This window comes from Adiantum capillus-veneris, chromosome 1 (assembly GCF_014529385.1).
Source record: "Adiantum capillus-veneris isolate H3 chromosome 1, ASM1452938v2, whole genome shotgun sequence".
In the NCBI taxonomy this organism is placed as follows: domain Eukaryota; kingdom Viridiplantae; phylum Streptophyta; class Polypodiopsida; order Polypodiales; family Pteridaceae; genus Adiantum; species Adiantum capillus-veneris.
The window spans coordinates 27,561,703-27,576,468 of NC_140931.1; positions in this window are offsets into that span (position 1 = coordinate 27,561,703).

Here is a 14,766-nt window from a genome sequence, read left to right on the forward strand (position 1 = left end):
TCAATGACTCAATCAAACACAATTGCAACCAATCAAATAGAAATGGTAAAACAATGATATTGCATGTAATCTTGCCCATCATAAGTACCTAACCCACTCCAAGATTGAATGCAAGGTTTTTAACCCCATTGTAAGAGCAAGGGAAAATTGCAGATCCAAACCTCAAGAAATATTACATTGAATGCAATTCACTACAAGTAGTGACATTGCTTCTCTTTTTGTAAGAAATAACAAGAGCTTTTGTGCATATATACCTCTAGCATTTCAATAGATAGGCTTATCAATCAAGATAGAAATTCATTAATTGTATATTTGAATAGTATTAAAAGTTCATGATAAATATTGTACAATACATGTTTTTCCATTATTCATTCGAATAAATGCAACCTAGGAGCAGACAATCAAGCCCATGTCGGAAAAAAAATCCATTTATTTGGCTATGGGAGCTTTAAAAAAACCCTCTCTGTGTATAATGATGAATTCCTCTCTCATGTGAGAGAACCCTTGCCCAGAGCTTTTAAAACAACTCTCTTTATGTACAAAACCACTCATGGCCCTCTTTTCTTTCATAAAGGAACTCCCAAAAGGTGTATCCTTTTTTGCATGTTAGCTAACCACTCCTTTTCCCATGCATCACTCAACTTATATTGCACTTCTCCATGTGAAGTGCCTTCAATCAGTGGCATAAGAGCTATCATTTGTTCATGGTTGTGTCTAAAATAAGCTTGCATGGACCACAAACATCACTATGTACAAGATGCATCTTGCATGTAGCCCTAACTCCATGTAGCTTCATCTTGTCTCCAATATCAACAGCTTTGATGGACACTCCCTAGCTTTGAATTTGTCTTTGGCATCGACTTGATATTTACGTCTTCTAGTGGGATTTGCACCTTTAGGTGAGTAGCAAGAGAATTTTTTGGCTATGGCATTTGACCTCATTCATAGCAATAAAGCTCTATTTAATGAGAAATAAGCTTCTAGTGCACTCCAAGAATAGGATGTCTGACAATTCTTGTCTTTGCTTGGTAAATAGGCCAAACAAGGTCCAAATTCACTTTTGAAAAAATTTATGGAATCCTTGAGACACTGGGAACCTCCCTATATGGACAAAGTAGAATTTTGACCACTTTATGACCCTGGAGACATCCTACGCGTAGGATGTCTTTTTGCTCTGTTTCAGCTCAAACTTGCACTGTAGCTTCCCCTTGATGTGCTAAACTCATAGCTATTTTTACTTTTTGATTCTGACACCTATAGGTTGGTCAAATGATCAAGAATCTGTTCCAAAAGCCTAATGTCTGTTCTGATGAATTTCCAAGTCAAATCAACTCCAAATTGGACCAAATTTGCCTAGGAGGCTTATCTAAGGCTATATGACAGCATGGTACGGTCACAGTAGAATTTTGGTTTCAGAATTATGCAGTAGATAGGATGTCTTTTTGCCCAGAATGAACCCAAACTTGGACCAAAGATTCCCCTAGTCTTCAGCAACCCACTGGTATGCTTAGATTTGAGTTTGGATGTCAAAAGATCCCAAAACTAGCTATTCTTGCCTTTTTTAGTCAAAAATGCTAAAGTCTGTTCAATCTTCTTTTCACTCACCCAAATGAGATGAAATTTATCACATGCACTCAATACAACATTTAGAACATTCCTTTGGAGTCATTCTATGGTTTGGTCTCAAAATTAGGCCTTAGACACAATTTGGGTAGGATGTCTAGCAATTCTCGTCTTTTGGCTTTGATTAGTCAAAATTTGGTCAAATTTCCACTTTTCAGGTGAAAATAGGGTAGAACCTACCTTCTAAACACACTCAGATTTTCCAAAAAGTGCCCAAATCACCCTGTAGACATCCTACGCGTAGGATGTCTACTACTGCTTATTTTTCCAGACTGAAGTGTCCCTGATGCTTCCTTATGCTCTCAACAAGTGCAAGTATGCTTCACAATTGCAAAAACATGCAAAAATCACTCAATTTAAGCCTTTTCTGAAATTTTACGTTTTTTGACTCCGCCTTTTGGCTTTTGGTCAACAAATATAGGGAAAAACACCCAAGTCAATATGTTACTAGGGTAAAACCTACCCTCTGAACCCACTGGTAACCTCAATTTTCCCAAATTCCCTGCCAAAAGTGCCCTGGAGACATTCTACGCGTAGGATGTCGATTGTCTTAAACTGCAATTTTTTTCTGGCAGTAGTATTCCCTATGCTCTGTAGAGCTCTCAGCAATAATCACAGAAACTTTTGGACTTCAAATCACCTTCCAAACACAATTTACCGTCTTTCCTACTTAGCGTTTCCCACTTCTCTGATGAGCCTAATCAACAATCAAGATATCCTACTTACCCTACTCCTACTCATCAATGTGAGATGGTGATTTTGATGTCTTGGTTGCTTCCTGGCCTCACACGGACTCTCAAGTCAACCTACCACCACATCTACCACTCCCACTCCTACTCTCTACACCACAACCTACTACTACCTAAGACGAAGGATCTAGGCCAGACACACTCCTAGACTCTGGCAATCCACCACTTTCCGATCCTATCTAAATGTAAAATAGTACTCTGGCAAGCCAGAGGGACCTCTATCCTCAAGGACTAGTCTCGGTCACCTACTTAGGGCCCTCGTCCCCGACAGCGGCGCCAATGTTGGACGGATACGCCGTGACGGACGTTAGCATAGCGAGAACTCACCTAACATATAATGTCAACTGAGGACGAAGCTCGACCCGCAGACGCGTGGAAGCAAGAAAAGGGTGTCGACCGACTAATGACTAATTCCTACAGAGATATCAACTCTACATGCCATCGGTTCTGTGAATGTGAGAGTCTCCTATGATGCTACCGCAAGCCAAAAGCCCATTAGACGTTCTCGAAACGTTACGAAACTTGAGGGATATCCTATCAACACCAATAGGCCACTCTCCCTAAGGTCCGTGACCAAACAAACCTACCCAATACCCTCCATACAGAAAACGCGTAGGATGTCTAGCCGGTTTTTGCAGGTCGACGTTTCTGAAAACTAAAGTACCTAATGTGTAGCTCTACTCGCTCTGATGGCGTGGATATGCTGAAATGCAAAAACGGACAACGTTTACTCACCGAATCTCCAAAAGTAGCTCACGGGTGAATCTGCCAAAACACAGATGAACGCGCGTGATGTAAGCATCAACGCGTAGCTCTCCTCGTGGGCAACATGCTGCTGCTCTCCGTTTGCGATTCCGACCACTGTAGCTCTTGTAGCGCACACACACACTCTCTCACTCTCTCGCAATCTCCCAAACAACACAAAAGATAAGATTATTAGAAGTCTCTTTACAAAGCTTTAGGTTTTTGCTTATATACTAAGCCTTAGAAAACCTATTGTCCGACCAAAATGACCTGATTTGTCCCTAGGCTTCTATAGAGCTTAATTACAACACTGTGAGCTGGCTTTTCTCATCCAACAAGCATTTGTGGCCTAAATACAATTGCCGACTTAAAATATGAAGTTCCCATAAACACTACAAAAGTGGCCGTAATGGCTCAAAATAATAATAACGGGATATTCGATGATATCCATGAGCTTGTATCTTCACATTACAACATCCATCTTCGTCTTCATCACTTCATCAACATCTTTATTTGGAATCTTTAGAGAATCTTTGAGGGATCTTTATGGAATCTTTGTGGAAGCGTTGTTGAAAGGTTGACCTTTCAACATTGACCCTTAGTGGTCGGTAATTCAAGAGCACTCCATTGCTCTCCTAGCAAAGATATTGACATAGGGGCTTTCTCGTTTAACTCCCTTTGCTGCTCCGCCTTGCATAAGCTCTCAATTTCCTTTTCCCTAGCCGCGATGATATACCACTCAACTTCTTGTACTTTGGCAAGGCTTTTATCAGATAATATAACCTTGGAGGGGAATAGCTCTGAAGAGTCAAGGGGTGCAGTGAATGGAGTATTCACGTGCACACTCTCTAAGAGCATGGGGTCTACATTTGACTGGCTAAGGATGCTCGGCCCGGACCGTGGACCCATGGCATGCATGGCTTGGCTTGAGCTATCGGGGATTAGGCATTGGGAAACCCTCCATGACATCGTAGTCAGAGGAGGAGTCACTAGTTGCTATGTTTGGGTCTTGGTTTGTACTACCTTGGGTCCCCGCCGAGGGCCCAAAACCTAAGGTAGGTGGATATTGAGAACTTGCGTTAGTTGAACTTGCTCTCTAGTTGCTCGTCCTCTAGCACATGACCAGAGTGTAGATGCATGTGCCTTTCGCACCTTACAAGTATCGGCGAATAACCTCGAACGTTAACCGCTTACTTTTTTAGGCATCCGTTTTCACTCGTTTTTTTTATATTTTTTAATGTTTTGTAATGATCGGTTTTTGGATTAGAGTGTGTGATGGCTTGAAACAAGCTTATCACTCAGGGGGTTGTGGTGTGCTTTACAGCACAGCGTTCGGTTACCCGAAGCTTTGTTGGTCCTCAAAAAGGTCGATTTTTACCTACACGTGAGACTAAAATACGTAATTTTAAAGGGGGACTGAGACCTGAGCCTGAGCGTGGCCTTGGGCTTGGGCTTGGGAAATATTCCTGAGCCCAGTCCTACCTTTAAATTTTTTATTTTTTTATTTTTGTTTTGAGATAAGGTCGCCGCGGCCGCACTGTGCGCACGAGCACACACACACCTAACCTACCTACTTACAACTAATAGAGCCACACTAACACACTACTACAGAAACTCATTAGCTAACAGAACTACTTACTGTACTTTACATAGAACTAACATTATGGATCTACCTTAATTCTAACACCTTATCACAGAGAAAACACCTTATGAGAACAGAAAAAACACAGTACCTTTTAATACCTTATTAACAAAACATTACACAACAGCAAAACAAACTCCTTCTCAACACACACACCTTCCTTCTCTACCTTTCCTACATTTGAAATTGCACCACAACACAGCACAGAGTGCCCCTTGAGCTTAGTGCAGGCGATTCCCCAGTAGTGGTGCCAAAAATGTGGGCTTCTGCCGCACGTATTGAAACAAGGGCCTTGCCTAGCACTGTGTGCGAACCACAGATGGCTCCAAGCATGCAACTAGCCTAAAGTAGTAAGCTCAAAGATTGCGATGGTGTGTCACTCACCGCTCTACGCTTGCTGTCCTGGAGGATTCCTTGCCGCGAAGAAGAAGGAGCCACCGCTGCGCCACGCTCGACCGCTTTACCGCCACTGTGCCATCGTCGCAATGCTCAATCTCTCTCTCTCTCTCTCTCTCTCTCTCTCTCTCTCTCTCTCTCTCTCTCTCTCTCTCTCTCTCTCTCGCATACACACGCACGCAAGGAGATGAAGAAGAAGAAGATGGAGATGGATCAAGAGCACTCTTCAATTGCACAAATGAAAGAATGAGGTATTTTAGGTTTAGATTGACTTTTATATGGGATTGCCCATTCACATTTGGGCACCCACTCTTAGCCAATCTTACCCAAACATTATAGGTTCCAGTTTCAGAGTGCGCCTCTCATCCATGATCACTCTTAACCATTCCTATTGGATTGACAAGCCCAGTACCTGACTCTAAAAAATAAATAATACGGTGTCTATCATAGGTGATAGGAATGTACGTGAGGGTTAACAGTGGGTTGATTTGTAAGCACTAGAAAGCTTCTATAAGCTCTCTGTATGACTGCTCACTTATCCAAGCTCTCTAATAGCCCGCGCCTACGCCGCCTCCTTGATCAAGCTCTGATACCAATTGTGAAGGAATGGATCATAGGCATGCATGTGTGCAGTGAAGAGAGAGAGAGAGAGAGAGAGAGAGAGAGAGAGAGAGAGAGAGAGAGCACAACATAGGGATGTGGGTTGGAGCTCCCAAATCTTACTGTATGAGAACAGTGTGAGAATGAGTGAGAGCTCCTTATTCTTTGTATGTATAAGGATTAAGGAGATATGTGGGTGGCCGAACATTGGCCAACGAACACGGGCAAAGCACAGTCAGGCACACCGCCTTTACCTAACATCTTAGACCCCATTCTCTTCCTAATGGAAAAAAGAGATAGAGAGTGGTTGTGTGCATGGAAAGGTAGTGAATTGAGCAATGCGGAATGATAAGGCATGTTTGTGGTGTTGTAGCAAGTGCATGTGTGTGTGGTTGTGTGAAAATGGTGGTTTGTCTATGAATTGTGTTGAGTTTGAAGGTGAAATTTAGTGGATTGGGATGTTGTGTATATCATCCTAAGCTATAGAGAGGTGTTTTTTTGTGGTTTGGTTGTGTTCCCCTTTCCATCTTTGGGTGTCCCCATAGAGGAGTGCACTGATGCTCCGGTTTGAAGATTGAAAGTAGTGTTTGAAGACGACAAATGGTTGGCAGATGGTTAAGTGAAATGTGTAGTGATTGGATTTGAAGCTATCAAGTTTTGGCCCCATATTTACAAGTTTTGAAGACCCGGAAGATTGGGTAGCAGATTTTGAGCTATGGATGTTGTCGATGCATATGGTGACGGATGAAGAAAAGCTTCAGATGGTGCTACATGGACGGGCAAAGATTTGGGTCGATCATTTGAAGAGTGGTGATCAAAGTTCATGGAAGGAGGTGCAGAGTCAATTTTTGAAGCAATTTTGGAAGGTGATTATTCCTACAGAGGCTGGTGCAAAGCTTAGGGTGCTATGCCAAGACGTAAGTATAGAGTTTTGAGTGTTTTTGGAGCAGTTTGAAGTCTATTGGAAGTAGCTAGAGGTTGCTACTATGGGTGTTAAAGGAAACCTGTATTTAAAGTTTTTGAAGTTTCTTGAGTGCTTACATCCGAAAATCATGGAAAAGGTGGAGTGGGGTGCGAATACCTACAATGATATGGTGTATTTGGCCAAAGTGAAGAGCAGAAAGGTAAAGAAAAAGGTAGAGTTGGGCTTGCTAAAGCCTACAAATTATGTGCTTGAGGTGGTAGCGGTGTGTCCCATGGTTCAAACCAAAGGAGGTGCCAAATGTTCAAAGTGCAGAACCTGTTGAGATAATGTCGATGGTTAGTTATACTCCTTGTAGGTTTCTAGTTTGTAGTGTGCCTATGCTGATGGTGGATGAGCTTGTTAATGAGGATAAGGCCAGTGCTAAAACAAAACTTAGATCTGAGGCATTTAACCTTGGTACCTGTTTCATTCTCCACAAAGGCTTTCCACCTTTGAAATATGGAAAATACATCGGACTTATTCTTCATGACATAAACCCATGTTTTTCTAGTCGCATCGTCTATGAATGTTACATAGTACAATGAGCCACCAAGTGATGGTGTACTTGCAGGACCCCAAACATCAGAATGAACCAACTCAAGTTTTTTATTTTTTCTTTTATTTCCTGATTTTTTAAATTTTACCCTCTTTTGTTTACCATAAACACAATCTTCATAGAATTCTAAGTCCACTTCTTTCAAACCTGGTAGAAGCTTCTTTGTTTGAAGGATTTGCATTCCTTTGGCACTCATATGCCCAAGCCGGTAGTGCCACACCGCACTGTCAACTTCTGTAGTTGCTGCACAAGCTGAAGGTTGGGTGCTAACAGTACACAAGTAAAGTGTACCGACCTTTTCTCCTTTGGCAACCACCAAAGATCCCTTTGAGATCTTCCACCGTTTGTTTCCGAATGCAAACTTGTGACCTTCATTGTCCAATTGTCCTGTAGAGATCAAATTTTTGCGAAGAGAAGGAACATGCCTAACATCTTTAAGCTTCCATTCATTTATGTTAGCAGTTTTGACAGAAACTGTACCTTTGCCGACAATCTCACAAGCTTCATCATCTCCCAAGTATACATACCCAAAATTACCTTTGGTGTAGTCTTGGAAATGTTGCTTGTGTGGTGTCGCATGGAATGAAGCCCCGGAATCTACTATCCAGGAATTAGACACATTGTCTAATGAGAGAATTAGAGCATCTTGCTCTACTTTACCTGCCACATTGGCCTCCGATGTTGGCTTGCTATCTTGAGACTCAGTCTCCTTCTTCTTCTTGGACCAGAAATCCTTCTTGACGTGGCCCTTCTTACCGCGATTCCAATATTCAAGAACTGACTTTGTGCGTGACTTGTTCCGTCTTGAGCGATCACGACCCTTTTGGCTTTTGAACCTCTCCTTAGGCCTTCCTCTTGTTTCTACTGACAGTGCAGCACTTGATGATTCTCCTGTGCTTCTCCTTCGTATTTCCTCGCTTAGGAGAACACCGACAACATCATCAAACTTAAGAGTATTTGTTCCAGAAATAGAATTACTTACAGCCATCACATGGCTGTCCCAACTATTCGGTAGAGATGATAGTATAAGGAGAGCTCACACTTCGTCATCGAAATTGATTTCACCGATCGAAGTTGACATATGTTTGTGTTAAAGTCATTTAGGTGTTCTGCAACTGAACCATTCTCTGCCATCTTTAGATTGAACAAGCGCTTCATAAGAAATACCTTATTGGATGCCGATGGTTTCTCGTAGAAGTCGTCAAGTGACTTCATCAAGTCCTCCGTGGTCTTCATCTCCAAAACATTGAAGGCCGCCATTGACGCTAAGCTTAACCGGATTGTTCCCGGTGCCTTTCGATGAAGGACAATCCATGCTTCATTTGCCATCGTTGCGGGCTTCTTTGCAAGACCGCCTAGTGGCAAATAGAGGTCCTTCTGCTAGAGATAGTCTTCAATGTGCATCTTCCAATTTTGGTAGTTTTTGCCGTTGAACTTCTCAATCTTGAGCTTCCCTTCCTCCACCATAACTCCCACTCAATTCAAGGAATCCTTTCCTTGAGATAATTTAGCTACGAGCAAACCTTGCTCTAATACCAATTGTTAGGAAATAAGACGTAGCTAAATAGATAATTGACTAGATTATTTAATGGAGAGAGACAGATTTACATACACGAGATTATAGAGTAGAGAGAGAGAGAGAGAGAGAGAGAGAGAGAGAGTGAGAGTACACACGATATACGTGGTTCACCCAATGTGGGCTACGTCCATGGGAAAGAAGCCACTCAATGGCTTTAGTACTTCAAAACAAGAAGTAGTTTACAAAGGGATTATACCCTTAATGGAGCTCCCGCCTTGCTTCACTCTCACCACCTCACACTCACCTTGTTGCATCAACTTCACACTCTAAAATGTGTGTAGAAATGGCCTCCTTTTATAGGCCAAAAGGGCTGCCCTCTCTCATGAGAGGCAGCCATGTGTAGCCGCCCTTGTGTAGATAAGTCCAAATCGGACCCTCCAATCTGCCCATGTGTGGCTGCCCTTGAGAAGACAAGTCCGCCATTGAATTCGGCCACGGGCCATTGAGTTCGGCCACCGGCCACCAGCCATTGACTACCGGCCACCGGCCAAGCGACGGTTGTTTTCCGACCACTTTTCGGCCGCCGTCCGGCCATAATATTTCGGCGAAAAGGAATATTCCGGCGAGTGATTTTCCTTCACGCACGATGGCTTCTCCTCATAATGGGGGCCTTACAAATGTGCGCTTTTACCACAGAAAATTACAAGGGTAAATCAGGCTCCATACTTAACACTCACAACCTAATACCCTTCTCTCACCGAGACATGGCTTTGTGCCAATTTTAGTCTCGCACGTGGGTGCATGCCTGCATCTTTTAGAGTGGCCTCTAATAACACTATCATCTATTGAGCAGGTAATAGACTTGACCTAATGGATATTCTTAAGTGAGTGAATACATGTACACATGGGTTGTTCAGTACTAACCTTCCTTTTTTGGAAATGAAATCTTTTTATTATTGGAGGGAGATGCCTTTTTCTCCGGCGTGCCTAGAAACACACACCCACACACATACACACACACACACACATTTTCACTAATATAAACAACACACTTTGCATGCTCGAGCACCTTGGAGCCAATTAATTGATCCATATGCACACACATGATACCAATTTTGGATATGTTCTTCAGCTAAATTGGAAGCAGAATCTCCAGCTACCATTCTTGGCTTCACTCAAGGATCTGTAACTGAATGAGAACTTGTTCTTTTCAATCACATGGGGTAACCCGCGTATTCAATGACATCATGTGAGAGCATTCAAGGAAAATCCCCTCTACCTTGTTATTCACTTTCGATGCCTAATTCCCCTACCGGCCAACCCTATCTACACTCCCATACTTACACATAAAAAGAACATGCAGTCGGTTGCACGTAGGCCTCACCCAAACACAACGCATTCTCTAATATTGGATATCTGTGACATTTAGGCCTCCCTTACACAATCATGTGCACACAAAGAGCCACACAACTCTGCCACTTGAGTGGTTCATACAAGGCTGTTCGTGCTTCTTTCCCTACTTGATTATGAGAACTTGGTTTCTACACTCTGCTTGCCACAGATTTCGGATTCTTGCAGAATACACACATCGCAGCCAAGTCTTTCTCCCATCATATTGTCACACTAGCACACACGCATGCTCTGGGAGTTCAACCAAGATTTACTAGAACGTAGAATACCATTCTCAGTGTACACAAATCGCCAAACCCTCATGCTTCATCTTAATCAAACAAAATGAACACATAACAATTATATATTTTAAATAACTAAACACTTATAGAATAAGATATATATATATTAAGCACTTACAAAATATATATAAACACTTGTAAAAAGAGATATATTAAACACTTACAGAAAAAGATATACATTAAACACTTCTATCAACATATACGCTTGTTTTCATATACACTTGTGTACAATTGGTGTGTGTGTGTGTGTGTATACATACATACATACATACATACATACATACATACATACATATATATATATATATATATATATATATATATATATATCTATGTATGTATAGATGTACACACACACACACACACACACACACACACACACCAATTGGAGGCATTATTAGACTACATTAACTGCATTCCTTGAACCACCATCTAGAAATTAAAAGGTCCGCCAAATTTGATGCCAAATTCCACTAGCATTAAGCACAAAATTATAGTTTGTACATATTTAAAAATTATAATTTACCAGTTTGAATGCGCATACATTCACAACCATCATATATTAAATGATGTAATAGCCAGTTTAAATGCACTTCTTCATTGTTCTTTGAGCCGTCTGAGTTAATGCACAATATCTTATGCAGTTATCTTATACACAAAATCCATGGGTCTTTTCGTTTACCTACCAATCTGTTTAAGCAATGATTAAAAGTAAACTCCATCTTTCACCTTTATTAACCTTCACCACCTTGAATTAACCTCTTGCTCTAAGTTGATCTTATATTCACAAACTTTGTCTTGAAGCCCCCAATTTCAACAACCCATCACAGCTTTCTCGCATCTCTGCCCTGTAATCTTTTGCTTAAGATAATATGTCCAACATGATCAGATAGTCAACCACGACATTCAGTTGAGGGAAAAATCTTTGTTGCTTAGTGCTTACTATGTGTAGAGCTTGTTGCCTCCATCTTGCCATTTTCAATCACTATCTGCTCTTATTGAAAGTGATTGTGGCCTAACAAAAGTCTTATTGCAACCATAGTGGGATGTTGAAGGTCATCAACATTTCTTAATAGATGGGTCTTTGTCGAGCTTGTTTGAGTTTCTTCATTCAGACACATTTACACAGGTATCTGATAGTGAGAAAGAAAATGATAAAGAAATATCTAAAGAGGTTTTAAGCATTGTACATCTTGAAAGTAGTGGTGAAAAAATAGGACAGCTCAAAACTCAGTCAATCCTCATTTGGATTCAACAAAACCCAGGGGCAAAAAAGTTAACCGATCTATTAGTATTAAGTGGAGCTCCTTTGCAAGTTGTTGAACTTCCACAACATTATGATGGAAATTTGTGCTTTGAATTACATGCAACTCACGATAAACAAAATGAATGTCAAGGATGGAACAATGCTTTGATGGTCACTTGTGGACTCGCCTATTTGTTACAACCATGGCGATAGCATGCAAAGTTCGTCTAAGCCATTGTTTAGGATGCATGCAATGCAATTATTCAACATGTCCTCATTATATTAATGAACAAGAATTTAATGGTATAGTTTTTCATGTATATTTGGATAGACAGGTCAAGAAGGACTACCTTGCAATGGAAGAGAAGACAACAATAACTTCTCATTATTGTCAGAAGGTTGTTACTTGTGTTGCTGCTTGTCCCTGCAAAATCTATTATACTTTTCCTCGAGACAATACAATGTCGTGACTAACAATACGTGTTGGTAAACATTGTCATAATGTTAAGGCAGGAACCTCTAGGGCTGCCATTTCAAGAGTATGGAAACTGGTAGGTGCAGCACTAAAAATTGAAAAGGGTGGTCAAAGAAAAATTCAAATGTTGGTGGCGTAACAACTTGTGCCTAACTCCTTGATTGGTGAGGAAGCTGAAGTTACATGCAATGAAAAATTCAATGATTTTTTGGAGGAAATGATGTCACTTGTTAAAACCAAAGGGTATGAGAAACTAAGTTTTGTTCCTTGAATTTGTTAATATATTAACTATTATTGATTTAACTTTCTTGGGATGCATCATGTACGTTTTCTTCAATTGTTTCAAAGGAGAGGAAGAGTCGAGGTGTTGTTATTGGGGATGGATATGATAATATTTTATTGCTTCAAAAAAGTGCATGTTTCCTTTTTCCCATAGGAGTAGATTTCCTAGACAGGGCGAAGAGGATGACAAGTGCTTCCTATTTAAAATGTCCACTAAGGGACCAGATTCTGGGATTGATAATAGTAAATCGGATGAAACAAACCGGAACGGGTGACTTAAGAAATGCGTGGGTGCATTTTGATTTTACCCATAGAATAGATGGTTGGGCAACAATGTCATGCTCAGTTTATGATCCAAGGTAACCTTTAAGTATTAAAATATCTCATATTTTTTTCATCATTAAATATGAGATGATATGTGTGAAAATATTTATGTAGAATATCTTGCAGCATATCATCACTGCAGATAATTGCTATATGTGAAACTAAAGAGAAGGCTGCAAAGATTCAAGTTATTTTTTGGGAGAACGTTAATTTATTAATGGAAAAGGCAACTGATTTTGTAGGTTTTATGTCTGATGAGGCTGGTGCAAATTGGAATGTTATTCGAATAGTCTTCAATGGCGAGCCAGATAATATTATGGAGGGACGGTCATGCCTATTTCATTGAGAGGAGAGTCTGCACAAATATGCTAAAAAGTGGATATCTCAAAATATAACATATCAACACATTGATAAGTGTGAGGAATGGAGAGCTTGTAAGATCATTGAGCTTGCATCTCAAAAGGCACATTCAATTCAACCAATCGGGTTTGATACCCAAGGACCATGCATTTCTAACATTCCATCGCAAATTAGTGACATTGATGATGATTTTGGATCTCAAATAGAAACAACCACACCTTTGTCATCTCAAACAAATAGTGTGTTAGAGAGTGATGTGCCACGCACTCAGTGGGCCCTAAGGAGAATGCCCATTCAAAGTCAAAGAAAGTGTTTTGGAATAGTGGGGAGAAAAAATTGTGACAATCTCTTGCATACTCGCTCTACTAGTCTTGTTGCTCCATGTATATGGTTCAAAAGAATGTTCAAGGGTAAAACAATTGAGCAATGGTTATGGTTTTTTAATCATGATATTTTGCATACTCAATCAATCAAAAAACAAGTCAAGATTTACCTCCTACTTCAAACGTTTGTCCAATCGCAAGAGGGACAGATATCTCCACACAGGAACTTGCAGCACTGCATCAGAGTGGATTTAGGATAGAGAATCCAATGGTAAATGCTCAAACTCCGACTAGAGATTGCCAAGAACGTGGTGGTAGCTGACGGAAGAAAAAGTGGAGGCATGGAGAGGCCACGAAGAAATTGGAAGCATGTAATAGTATGACAGCTTTATTTTTGGATTAATTGAAAAAGTCTCAAGAGCATGTAGTTTTTCGAGTGCCCACTGAAAACATTTATGAGATTCATATAAAAGGGAGTCTAGCATACATGTGTCCGGATTTTCAAAAGGGAGAGAAGACAAAAAAATCCTTTTTTACATGCAAACATATGTACTATGTGTACACAAAAGTACTCGGACTTGAACCTAAGGACCACATGATTATTCATCAACCAACCCTCTCACCAATGGATATCGCCTTTATTCTCGGACAACCAAGGAGGATTTCTCCCCCCATTTAATTACTGCTGGTTTGGTATGCATCTTTCACTAAACTAGATAATTGCTCTTTGATACTAAAGTGTTTTTCTCCATTTATTTTAATTTATTCCACTTGTGATCATATATCTTAGAAAAAAATTGTTTATGTAGCGCGGGATTTCAAATTTCAAATAAAAGACAGAAGCAACTTGCAAACTATTTGGGAGAAAATTACTTACCTTTTAGAGTGACCATTACATTTATGGAACTTTTGTCTTTTTTGTACTCTAATTTTGATCCTATCATGTGGTAGATTAGTGAATTTACTTACATCCGCAAACTTACTTTGATTCAAAAAGCTCAAGCTTGGGGGAAATGGTATTATCTCTATTTGGCATGGTTTTTTACTTTATCGCATGTATTTGCTGCGGACTTATTTGACTTTGATGGCATGCGCTGTGAACTTATTTAACTCTGACGGCATGAGTTGTGGAATGGGGATGTTTTCTTGTTTGCATTTTCATGCCGTTATGGTGCCGAAATTTTGATAGCTTACCATTGTAGTCAAGGTTTAGGGTTTATTTGGCTAGTCAAAAGTTGAATTTCTGTGAATAGTGATATACAACTCTAGAAT